This window comes from Falco cherrug, chromosome 1 (genome assembly GCF_023634085.1).
Source record: "Falco cherrug isolate bFalChe1 chromosome 1, bFalChe1.pri, whole genome shotgun sequence".
NCBI lineage: Eukaryota > Metazoa > Chordata > Aves > Falconiformes > Falconidae > Falco > Falco cherrug.
The window spans coordinates 114,754,501-114,767,368 of NC_073697.1; the positions used below are offsets into that span (position 1 = coordinate 114,754,501).

Below are 12,868 nucleotides of genomic sequence, written 5' to 3' on the forward strand. Positions count from 1 at the left end.
TGTCTGCAGAAAATAAAAAGTGCCTTCCATCTGTCTCTCCCAAATATCACTGCTATCACCAAAGCAAACAGCCCGGCTCTTCCAAAGCGCTGTGCGTCCCCCTCCCCCAGAACGTGTTAGTCAAACAAAAACAAGCATTTCACGGAGAGCGCTTGACAGATCTGAAACGACTCTGAGGAGCGAGGTGCAAATTAAGAACGGGGCAGGGGGGGGGGGGGGGGGGGGGGGGGCGCGGAAATTAGTTGAAAAATAACTGGGAAAAAAAGCTTCCTGATAACAAAGTCTCTTCTTAGCACTCTGCGTAATTATTCATAGCGCTGGCACTGCTGACACCATCAGAAGGTCAGTGCTGCCCGGCAGAAGATGCATGGGCATGCTGGGACCAGTGCCAGGGCACAGCCACCCATGGGAAATGCTGTCCCCCCACATTTACACCTTCACGGCTTGCCGTGGAGAAGGTCTCTACAGGATCATGACCCTTGGAAAGGCCAGAGACTCTCCTCTAGTCCTGTGGCATGAAAAAGGTGAAACCCAGCTAGCCTTGGGCCATCCAAAGCCCCCTGGGCACATGCGCCCAACTGTGGGGGGACACCTCAGCTTCAGTGATGCCACCATGGTGGACTACAAGCCCCCTCCCAGGTCCATGAGCCGTTTATTCCCTCTGAATCAGAGCACTTCAGCTCATGACTGCTCACCAGTTGTCTATGAGGAATACACAAGAGCTGAAGGTGGGTAACGGGTGCCTGTCCCTGGTGCCGACCTGCAATGGTCCCCACTGGCTTAGCCAGCACGGTGGGGCCAGCTGGAGGCTGTTGCTCGTGGGATGGTGGGACCAGCATCGGAGCTGGGGCAAGAGACCTCCCCTCCCCAAAATATCCAGGTGCTCCCCTTGTTTCCCAGCCCGCCCCAGACTTCAGCTCCGGTGCTTCCCAGGGAAACCTGGCTGATGGCAAACAGGGCGGCTTTCTGCTGGCTTCGCTCTTGCATGTCAGGGCACAGCAGGACCTGGGGCAGGGAGACTGTCACTTTCGGTGGCAGCTGCTCACCCGAGAGGCTCCCGGCTCCCCGGGACAGCGCTTCTGCCCTGGCTAAAGCTGGTGGCCTTAAACCAACTCAGGCTCCTCTGTCTCAAGGGAAGGGAGGGTCTACTCTAAACCCTGGCTTTGTTTTCAGAAGATAAATTTAAACCAAGGGGAAGGAAGAATGAGGTTCATAAATCAGGCAGGCCTGAAAATGAGGCATGAAAAATGAATGAATAGAACGCGTGTGTGAGCTCTGCCGCCCCAACCTGCTCCGCTGACGCAGCCCACCCGTGGCTGGCAGCCCAAAGCCAACCCCCCCTGCGGCACCCAGCTCACCGCTGCTGCTGCAGGCAGACCTGTCGGCTCACCGAGAATTTTAGCCTCTGACCCAGCTTGCATCCACACAGAAAACACCCCATTTGGCTTTAAACTTGAGCTGCTGGGGGTATGATGGGCTGGGTGGGCTCCAACCCATGTGCTCAGCAGTGCTGGGCTCTGCCCTGCCTCTCTTCCCATTCCAGGTTCAAAACAGTTTTTTTAAAGAAAGGGACAACTCTTTGGGTTGCCTGGGATGTTAAAGCATAAAAACAGGGGAGCAAAGGGAAATCACAGCTTTCTGGAAGTGGTTCTCATGTCTCCAGCTCCCATAGATGACAGAAAGAAGAAAACTGGGAGGTTTCCAGACCTTCCAGCTGCAGAAGGAGTCGGCTATGTCAGGTTAGCCTCTCTCAGCTTCCCTCCTTGCCAGCTAGCTGCTCCTGTAACAACAACAGAGTCTCCTCCACATCTCCCTCTGGGAGAGCATCTCTCTGGGAATGGGGCTGAAGCAGCCTGGCTCGGTGATGCACTAAGGCTGCTCGACATGGGAAGGTGGATCTGCACCTCTGCCAGCGGCTTTGCCGTGACTGCAATGTGCAGACCTAGGTCGGGTCAATAAGAAACCCTCACGACTTGGCAGCCTCCAGAACCAGGTCTAAGTACATCGGTAATCGTGGCTGCAAATATTTGCACTTTGCAGAGCAAAAATGCCTCGACCAAAGAAACCCAATGTGGCTGCAGCTGCTGAGCTGGAACCTGAAAACGCAGGTTCTGAAAATACCCACCTGTGTCATTTGGCATGCAAATATTTCAAAGAAATAATGAAAGCCATGGTTTAGGAAGAAATGGGGGAGTGGCTGCTGGCTGGGAGGCAGCCCAGAGCAGCTGATAGTGAGCTGGAGAGGGTGGGAAGGAGGGAGAAGGAAGAGTAAAGATGGGGAAAGCTGCTTTTAGGTGGTCTGAAGTGGCCCCATCTTGGGGGACCTGCTGACTGGAGAAAGGCCTCACTGAGCGTCACCGTTCAGAACATCGCCAGGGTCCTTCATTACATCCTTCCACTGGGGAAAAGCTGCTGAACAATAGGTGTTTTCCTTGCCATAAGGATTCCCCTACCTCTGTTATACCACCATAACTGCTTGCACTGCTGCAAAAATCTGACAGGAAGATTCCCAGCTGCCAGAGCTGCACTGCCAGCTCCAGGGCCAGGACACCTCGGGCCAGGAGTGGCTGTGGGAGGCTTTTCCCAGCTGCAGGATGGCAATGAGCCCTTGGGGCTGCCCTCCAGCCACGCTGCTGCCTGACCCCTGTCCCGGGCCACCAAAACCAATAGGGAATTTGTCACCAGCCTCGGTGGGGACAGGATTGGACCCTGCACGCACAAGGAAACCCTTCAAGCATGAAAGCTAATTTAAAAGGAGCTCATCTCCTTGTGTTCAGAGACACAGAGCAAGGAAAAACATGACAGATTTTTGGTATATTTTAGCTGAATTATTGTCCACTGGGGATTGAGCTAAGACCACAAACATTATTTCACTTTCTAGCGAGGCTGCAGTGATGAATATGGGTTTCAAAGGAGAAAAGCTGGGTGGTTCTTGTTTCTAATCTTGAAGTCATTCCTCCTCCTTTGGAGGTTAAGCATGAATACCACAGTACACAAACGCCGAACAAAGACTCCTATCCCTTCATAAAGCATACAGGTCAGCAGGTAGATGCAGCAAAGCTTAAACCACACATATCAAAAATGCAACAGAATTTTGCACTAGGCTCCATTAAAAATATTCTGGTTAATTGATTTTTTAAAAAAATCTATTATGCTGCTCTAGGCACAGCTATTGATCTGCAGTGCTGGAGAAGTAATGAAGAAGCCTTCAAATCAATAAGGCCAAAGTATATCTCAAACTGTATCTGCTCTAGCAGTACAACAGGGATGTGGCCAGTGAAATTCCCTAGACGGGGCCGGGAGTATGAACAAACCTGTTCTGATGACTGTGAAGATTTATTTCTATTGGCATAAACATAACTAATGAAACCCCGACAACTCTTCACTTCCGTGAAAGCTGATAATATATCGCGGTGCTCACAATGAAATGAGCAAGAACACATTTGCAAAGGAAGAGAAAGAAGAAAAAAAAACCAACTCCCTCAACCGTGAGCTGTATTTTCTTCTTGGCGCCCTTGATTCTCCTCCATCCCCTTCCTCCAGCCAGGATAATATTTCTTCTTGGAGCCCTTGTACGGGTTTTAACAGGGCTTTTGTAAGTCTCCAAGGCTGGAGTTTTTGGTTTTCTTTTATCCCTCGCTGTCAGGATGGAGTAGGTAGGCAGCTAAAATCACAGGCTGATAATATTGTTTGGGGCTAACAGCCTTATCTTATCTTGTTCGTATTATTCATATTACCTTAGATAAGCCACCTGGGGCCGCACACAAGCAAGATTCAAGGAAGTGACCTCATTAAAGTTCAGACACCTATTTACTGTAATAAGAACAGCTGGACTAACACAGCCACACTTTGAACTTGGCTGGCACTTTCCATCTGAGGCTTTGACTTGATCCCTTTCACACTTCACAGCACAGAGGAACGGAGGAGCTGGAGTTAATCAGCACCGTGACTTTTCCTCCAAAAGGCCTGGGATTACAAAAGGGGCTTTGCCCGCTGGCCATGGGGTGGTTTTGCAAGCGGGGCTGCAGGGTGAGCACCCGGCCGATCCCCGGCCATGGCCTGCACCCCCCAGCACCCGGGATGCTTCAGCTAAAGATCCCCCATCGATGGAGAAGAGCCGCTCCGAACGCACCGGCGCGTCATTTCCCAGCTGGTGCTGGGGCTGAAGACCCCCTGGCTCCGCTCTCCCAACCCCGGAGCCAAAGCAGCCCCCGCGCAGGGCCGGGTTTGCCCCTGTGCCAGCGTTCGCCTCTGGCCGGCTCAGGCGCCGAGGCTGGTGGGCAGGAGCTTCAGGCAGGTGCAGCCCCGCTGCCGTGGCCGGGCGGGGATGCCGCGCTGCTGGGATGCCGCCGGACTGGGATGCCGCGCTGCTGGGATGCCGCCGGACTGGGATGCAGGCGGGCTGGGGGAACCGCTGGGCACAGCCCCGGGAGCGCAGGCGCTGCTCGGTGCCGCGCCAGGTCCAGCCGAGGACTGACAGTCACTGAACACTTCAGTCGGTTTCAACCAGCAAATTAATCTAATTTAAAAAAAAAAAAACAAAACCACAACCACAAAAAAAACCCCACAAAAAAACCAAACCCTGAACCTCCGAAGTTTAAAAATATGGTAATGCAATTAGCAGCTTTGGCAGGCTAATGAAGCCACTTTAAACCCTTGCAAAAATACCATTAAAAGAGAATGCTTAAGAGCCTCTTCAAACTTTCCAAAATGAGAAGTACGTTCGTATTCAGAAGATGCCAATCTAGTCTCCTTTCTCCAAGGTTCAAGATTAATTAGGGACTTGTTTAGTGCATGAATGAGGAAACAAATGAACTCTTGGATCGCAGAGCACTGGAACCAATTTTTTAATCATTTTTTTTCTTTACAATTACATTCCTATCAAGAAAGTCTTCATTAGACTTTCTGTCACGGGGCCACATCATGTCAGGTAACTATTACGAGTGCTTGGCTTTCACCCAAAGATTGAACAATATGAATTTTCTCAGAAATAAATACATGCGATACATATTTAACGCAGTATTTTCTCATTAAAATGCTATTGCATTTTCATAATAAATATATATAACCCTTCCTCCTAGACTTCCTCAAAACAAATGATTTAGAAAAGACCAACAATATCTTCCCCTTTCCAAAACCAGTCTGGGTATTTAAAGATTACCTTTGAGAAATATATTAATGCCTGATATAAGCAGCGCCATACAATAGAATGAGATTACTAAGGTAAGCAATAATAGATAGGAAGGGAATGAATATGTTCAAGACTAATTGTTGAAAGAATGGGTTTTGCAAGTTTAGTGAAGGAGAAAGGAAAAAGGAAACTGCTCTGTTCTTTTCAGTGAGTTACAACCTGCCCTGAAGGTTGGAGGGACTGGTTTGACTAATCCCATCCAGAATGAGATGCAGATTTGGATCAAAACTGTACCAAAATTCAGGCATTTTCTGCTCCAGCCCTACTTCTGCTCACAGTGAGGATCAGCTGAGAGAACTCAATGCTTCATCACTCCCTTACCCACACACTAGGCTTGTTTGATGTTGAGAATTTCTCCAGGAAAAAAAACCCAAAACCAATCAACCAACATTCATTAAAATAATTTGCAAAAAGGCAAAAATAAAAAGGAAAAAAAGCCCTGTGCACTTTCATACTGGGGTAAACCTTATTGCTGTAGTCCTGCTAAGACAGAGAAGAAAAAATCAAACAAAGTTGGGTTGCAAAGCAAAGACACATATGCCACGGATAGAGCAAATGCCAGAGACACTGTTTCTGCACTGCTGGTTATAAGCTTTTACTTATTAAAAAGTTTAATTGCAGTTAGGTGAGCTGCATCCGAAACGCAGCCTCGCACCACGGTGTCAGGAGCTCCCTGGGGAGGAGGAGTGGCCTTTGGCTCAGATGGTGCTTCAGGGGGACTCAGGCATGCCCAGATATGTCTCCCTCGTTTTTTTTTCTACAAGTGACGAAGAGCATGAAGATTCAACCCATAACCCAAAGTTCATGACTCAGGCTGGGTAAGAAATGGGTAATACGTAACGATGACTGGCAGATCTACTTATTCTTTTCCATTAGTACTCATTTATCATTATCCAGATCTCTACCGGGGTGAACAGATAATGTTTTCCTAAGTGGAAAGGCAAGGGTATAATTTTCATAGCTGATTTGTTCATTTCTACCTCTCCTACGTCCTTTGAGCAATTGCAGATTGGATCTACGTGTTCCAGGACACCCCTCTATGGGCACCTATAAATAAAGTAGCGCATCACCTCTTGACCAGTCTTCCTAACCTCGTGCCTGTCAGGACCATAACGAAGTCCACACAACAGATACTCCTGGTGGAGGGGGCAAGCTGCATCACCGATCTCACTCGTTACTTCCTTGGCACGAGCAAAATTTTAAGATCTATGGGGAGGAGAGGCTTTTCCTTGAAGACTGTAAGCACCTGCAATGTCATTTCATAGTAGCCAAGGACAGGCACAGAAATCCAGATTTTTTTCTTACAGGGCCCACAGCACATCTCTAAGAAGGCAGCAGCGGGTGAATCTGTGCAGCCCAAGCCACAGGCACCTGGGTGGTGGGGCCGGCGCCCCTTTGCAAGTGTCCTGACACCAAGGAACCTCCAGCCCTTTGCACAAGCTGCAGTGAAATCCTGAGCTGGCTGGGCACCAGGAGTGTTTGTTTTAAGATCTCTCCTTACCTTATCTCTGGAGATCCACATCCCGATGGCTCCTAAGTCACTAGAGGAACTTGTTTGCTGGACTTAAACTGATCCTTGGGGGTTGGATTGTCTCCATTGCAAAATCTGGCGGGTTGCAGCCTCTGCCCAGGAAATCCCAGGCATCAATACCTACTATTTTCCATAACAGACTAGTAAAGACTGCCACCCTTGGCCAGTGTTATCAGGCAGTAGTAAAGACCACAAAGTCAGTTCTGCATGTCTTTAGCCACTGGGTAGTTTCTCTATAGCTCTCTCTCCTGCAGTAGAGCCCAGGTACTGCATTGCCACTTGTGTTTCAGCCTATCTGACATCATGTCTTAGCACAGGGTGGAGAGGGGGAAATTCACCCCAGATTGCCAGGGTGCCTAATATCTCCTCAAAAAGGATGCTGCAGCTTTCACCTTTCACACAGGTTCTGTGAGTCTGGTACCACCAAGTGATGCTGATGCCAAAGCACTGCCATTTAATGAGTAAGGAGAGCCGAAGTTTTCAAAGAAACAGAAGAAAAGGATCTGGGATGTCAGCAGAAGAATTACGGGATAATAAAAGACTCTGCCAGATGACAGCGAGATGTGCAGAGCACTTGCACAGATCTCAGCAAGCCCCACTCCAGCAGCCGCACTGTCATGGGTCACTTATTTGCATCAAAATGACGAAAGACTTGATTTGAAAGAAAAGAAGGGGCATGCAAATCTACCATTCTTCTTGTCCCATTATAACCCTGGGAGCCTTGAACCAAATTCAGTGCAACTCTGGAGATGTTTTCCTTCCTTATGAATCCAAATTTTGCAGCTCAGATCCTTCCTTGTCATAAAATATTTGTTTGCATTAAGTTACTGTTTACTTTGTCCCAGCAATAACATTGTATGTCAGAAAAGAATCTAACAAAAGCTGATATTCCCAGCAAGGATGAGCCTGTTTGAATGCAGGAGTCTGAAGATCAGGCTAATTCTAAAGAGCAGGCAAAGGTGACTTTTTTTCAATGCAGATGCATTTTCTCTGGTGCTTTGTGACCACTGATTTATTCTAAGTTGCCTGGAAGGGCAAAGTCAGCGCACACCCCGAGCGAGTGTGCCTTGCTGGGAGTCAAAGGCTGCATTGTAGAAAACAAGAGCCAGTGAAGAGGAATTCTGCACTGAAGGTGTCAGGCATCAATCACCAAAGGGCATGTGCCCAGAGTAAACCTAAAGGAGACATCTCTGTTTTGTGCATGTCAGCTACTGTCAGTCTCCCGGCATCTTCCAGTATGGTCTTTTCCTGAGCAAATCCTGGGCTGCTTGGCTTTGTCTTTAAAGCGTTGGCTTCTGCCTGCTTAAGTGGAAATATTGCATATCTGCTTCTACATTTTGCTGGGTCTCACAGCATTTGATCACATCAGGTATTGGCAGACCTACAGCAGGTTTCATGAACAGGTCCCTGTGCAATGGCCAGAGAACAGCAAATCCTGGAAGTGGAGCATGGAAGGAGAATTTGCAAACTGCTGTGGCTTCTACTCTTTGCAGTTCAAGAATACAGAGGGACATGTACAGCTGGACTCTAAATAACCAGGTTAACTACCCTCTGCAAACAGACAAAACCTGCTGCCCTGAACCCTGCTGCTCTCATAGTTTTAATAGCTTTTGCAATAAAAACCAGGGAATCCCAAAGGAGAGCTCTCCATTTATTCAGAAAGATGTTGCTAAATTCCTATACACAACGTATTCCACTGCTGGAATACACACAGCTTCCCTAGTAGCTCTCCTTCCTGCCGGCCAGGTAAAGGCAAGGGATATAATCATCTGTGTAATCTGATTTGGAAGGTTAACTGCCCTGGATCATAAATATGCAGGGACTTATGACCATAAAGGTACACTACCTAAGGCTTCAAGAGAAAAGTACCACGCTCACATCACTCTTCTCTCTGACTTCTAAAAAAGGGAAAGAAGAATGTCAAGATCCAGAAATTACCATGCCGTAATGGAAGATCCTGAGATAGACTTGGTTTAATTATACAATTCTATCATTTCCTGAGCGTTCCCCATCCCATTAGGAAATTACAGCAGTAACTCAGCTAATAGGTTCACACTGTGCAAACAGCCGCCGGGGCTGCGGGCTCCCGGCACGGCGTGTGTGCAGCAATGCAGGAGCGCTTGGCCGGTGGGGACCCGGGGGTCCTCTCCTGCCGCACACAGGGGGGTTTCTTGCTTGGAGGAACATCCAGTCTCCCTGGCTGGAGATGCAAGAGCCTTTTCTACACGCAAAGAAAAACCCATGGCTCATGCTGGAGGGAGCACTGTGGTGTGAGCTCTCCAGTGGGAAACCTTGTAGGGTCCTGAGGGCAGGTCAGAACTGGACCCAAGCAGGTTTGTGGCACAGGGACAGGATATAAAGGCTATCAAAGCAAAATGTTGCTCACTCACCCACCCCATCCCCAAAAAATTTTTTTGCATATTTCTTTTCCCATGCAACGTACAAACTCGCACGGCTGGAACGCAGAGGTCGTGCCTCTGTTCAACCGGGCACCTTGTGCGATACAATAGCACAGGAACTACAGAGCAAAGGAAGGCATTAAATCAGGCACCAAACCCCTTCAAACCACGTTTTCTGTTCAGCCTTTCAGTGCTTCACTCATCCTTGGCAGTGGAGCTGACCTGGTCATTTTTCCCTTTTTACTTCTCACTGCCACTTTCCATGGCATCTTCATGAATTAACACAGCAGTGTGGTTTTGTGCTGTGGAAATTTATATAGGAAAATTCCTCTTTCCTATATAAATAGAGGCATGTGGCAGCTGACATTTCTTGAAAACACTTTGACTCATATTAAGCTTTGTAAGTCCTTTTATTATCTTTAAAGACTAGTTAAAAGCATGTCTATGGCAGCAGGCAAAATGGAGGCAGGCAGGCAGCCTACCTGGGGGTGGCGGGGGGGCTGGGGATGTTTCTGGCTCCGGGTTCCATCCCCAGCCAGCTACAGAGCGACTGCTGGGACACCCATCACCTCCCCCTGCCCGGAGCCAAGGGAGGCTTTATAAGCACAGCAGCTGAAAAAGCAACAGGTCTCATCGTCCCCTTTGTGTTTAACTGAAGTGGGCTGGGGAAGGAAGCGGAGCAGCATGACCAGGAGAGCGAGAGAGGAAGCAGAGGCAGTTAACTCTGCAAAGGATTTCTGCTTGTTTGCTGCCTTGCTTTGGCTGCTCTTCCCCTGGCTCGAAGCTGCCAGCTGCGATCCTGCGTGGCACAGGCACCTGCTCGCTGCGTGGCTGGGGCGATGCCCACAGGGACAGCACCTTCCCTCGGTGGGGACCTGATACCCAGAGCTGCTGTGGGGTGCTGGAGGAGCTCTTGCTCCCCGTTGCTGCCTCTCCAGAACTGGCCCTGGTTGCAGCAGCAGGTGCTGAGCCCCTGGGCTTGACCCCAGCTTAATTCCTGAGCTGCCGAGCAGCGTTGCATGGCTCAACCTGGATGCCGCGATAGAGCCCGTACCCTGCTGTGACCCATCAAAACATTCCCTGTGATGAAAAACATTTGCAACTTCCCTGAACGCTGACTCAACTCCAAAAAGCCACAAAATAAATTATTTTGAGAAATGAGGAGTATAAAACAGTTTCCAAAGGTGGCTCTCATGCCAAGCAAGACACGGGACGACAGCTTTGCTCTGCCTCTGCCTGCACTGTGCACAGGCAGCGCTGCCCATTACCCTCCATGGGACTGCTCCTGACCCCCACTATTGTTTTATGAAGTTTCTTCTGAAACCATTGCTGCGCCCTTCACTTCTAAGCCCTTACAGCTGTGCTACCTGATGAAAGAGTGCAGTGACCCCACAGAACCCGTCTGGCCCAAGAAATAGGAAGGGCTGCAAGTGCAAAGGGTTGGAGGTTAAACAAGAGGAGGAACCTTAGGAGCACGTGCCAAGCAAAGGGGAAGCAACAAGGGGAAGAGGATACCTAAAGCAAAGCCGAGAGGGGCTTCACAGCTTTTATGGGTATGTTTCATGAAAAGGCAAAAGCAGCACTGCCAGCGTGTGGGTGTTGCCTTGTTGCACCTACTCATGTGATGAAAATATCGCTGCTAGTGCACACACATCCACGTTGCACTCACCCAATCACAAGTGAAAGGAGTAGGGCATATTGTGCATCATTGTTTTCTAAAAATAAAAACAATAACAATAAAAAAAGAATAAACCAGATTTCTATCCCCCCGTATTTATTCTCCATTCCTTCTTTTATGGCAGACTCCTGCTGCTCTCACGGGTGACCTGCCTGCGTGGCAGGGGACAGGCAGCAGACCCCCCTTTCCTTGCAATGTCTGAAGGACAGTCCACCATTTGCCTAGAAATCAGAAGATGGGGACCACAGCGATGAGGAGCCGAAGGTAAGCTGTTTCACCAAGCCCATCTGAGCAGGTCTGAGGCTTCCCTTGGAGGCATCACTGCGATTAGCTCTGCTTTTCTCTCACCTGAGGTCATGCAAATGCTAGGAAGGAGCCGCTTGTGCTTGCTGTGGACCCTGGTGGGAAGGAGGGCCTAATTTTGTCCTTTAGGAGAACATTTTTTCCTTGCCAAGAGTCTACGGCTTAAAAAGCAATCAAACCCAGCATAATGCACGGTCTGTGTGAAGTGCAGGGCGTGGCAGAGAAGCGTATGTGCAGAAGGCACCAGGGATGGCAGTCATCACCTTTGAAAGGGCTGTTGCCAAAATAAGCCCTTCTCCATCTGTAAACTGTGGCCCTGTGGCCACAGATAAAGTCGGTGGGGACAGCAGCAGGTCCCAGACTAGTGGCATTGTGATGGGAGCCAGTAGCAGGATGGCAGGCAGCCCCATGGGCACTGGTCAGGTCTCACCCCACGTCCAAGGGAACAGTGTGTGCAGGGGACTTTCCAGCTCTGATGAAACAAGGGTTGGATCCAGCATGGAGCACAGACTCTCCCCTTGCAGGGATTTAGCTGTGTAACAAGAGACCCAGTGATGCAACCCCCAAAATGCTGCTCCTGGGCTTTCCACCTACTACCTGCAGGTGTAGGGGGTGGGAAGGTGCTGCAGGTCCCATGCCCAGTGCTGCTGCCTCAGCTCCAGTACCCCCAGCAGAGCAGCTCCATCCTCACCTAACCCCAGCACCCAGAGGCTGGCAGGTTTTACTTTACTTTTCCCCACCACACAGCAGACCTGCACGGGCATTTCAGATCAGGCTTTAGTCCAGGGAAATGGCTGCAGCCCCCTCCCCCCCATGACCCCACACCACCTCCTCGGAGGCCAAGGATGTTGCTCGGGCTAAGGAAAACATTTCTATGGTTCTTTTCAAGGGCACAAATCTAACCTCCCTGTAACCACCCCCATGGGCACTGCATTAGGATGTCAGCACCAGACCCACCACCAGTTAAAATCTCTTTGTCAAAGGCTGACCTAGTTTATGGGTAGGATATTTGAGGCGACCCCAGCTCCTTGTATGCCCTGTACAGTTCCAAGCACACTGCTGGCATCAACGGCGGCACAAAATGATGAAAGGACACAGATTTCAGCACAAGTTTTCCAAGGGGAACCAATTAAAAATAAAAGAATCAGCAAAACTGTTCAAAGGGTTGTGAAAAATCACTGGGCAATGTCCTTTTAAGCAAAGATCTCACCTTTCTCATATGCTAGATCCTCGGGCAGCCTACCCAGCCTATTTAAGTGGGCATCAGAGGGAAATGTACAATTAAAATTTAACTTGGACGAGGCTGTTAATAAACCAAGCAGCACTGGAGCTGGTACAGCGGGGAGGCAGCATCACCAGGGCTGGCTGGTGATGTCCATCCCCACCGCACTGTTCCCTTCTCCCGGGGGACTAACTCAGCCAGCAGTGCCTGGGGAAAAAAGCCTGCGCCTCAGCATCTCCTCCCCCTCCCCACGTTAAATGCACGAGGCTTAACGCAAATCCAGGGCCAGCGGATGGAGGTTTTTGACCATGGGTTTTGTCTCTGACTGGGTATGGCTTTGGCCACCCTGCCTGCCCCACGGGAGCAGAACCATTAACTGGTGCGTGTGTTTTCACCAGACCTATAGTGGTTATGTCTCTGCAGCATTAAACACACTGAGCATCTGCCACGGGGGAGTTAAGTCAAGATCAAGTTAAAGTGGCCCAGAATTTTTCCCTGATAGAACATTTAGTGTGTAGCATTGACATCGCGTCTTTGGGAAGAG

General features: G+C 49.5%; 1 protein-coding gene across 1 annotated transcript in view; it reads right to left on the bottom strand.

Moving 5' to 3' along the window:
• Positions 1-12,868, bottom strand: part of TNRC6C (trinucleotide repeat containing adaptor 6C) — a 218,796-nt gene that overhangs the window by 130,537 nt on the left and 75,391 nt on the right.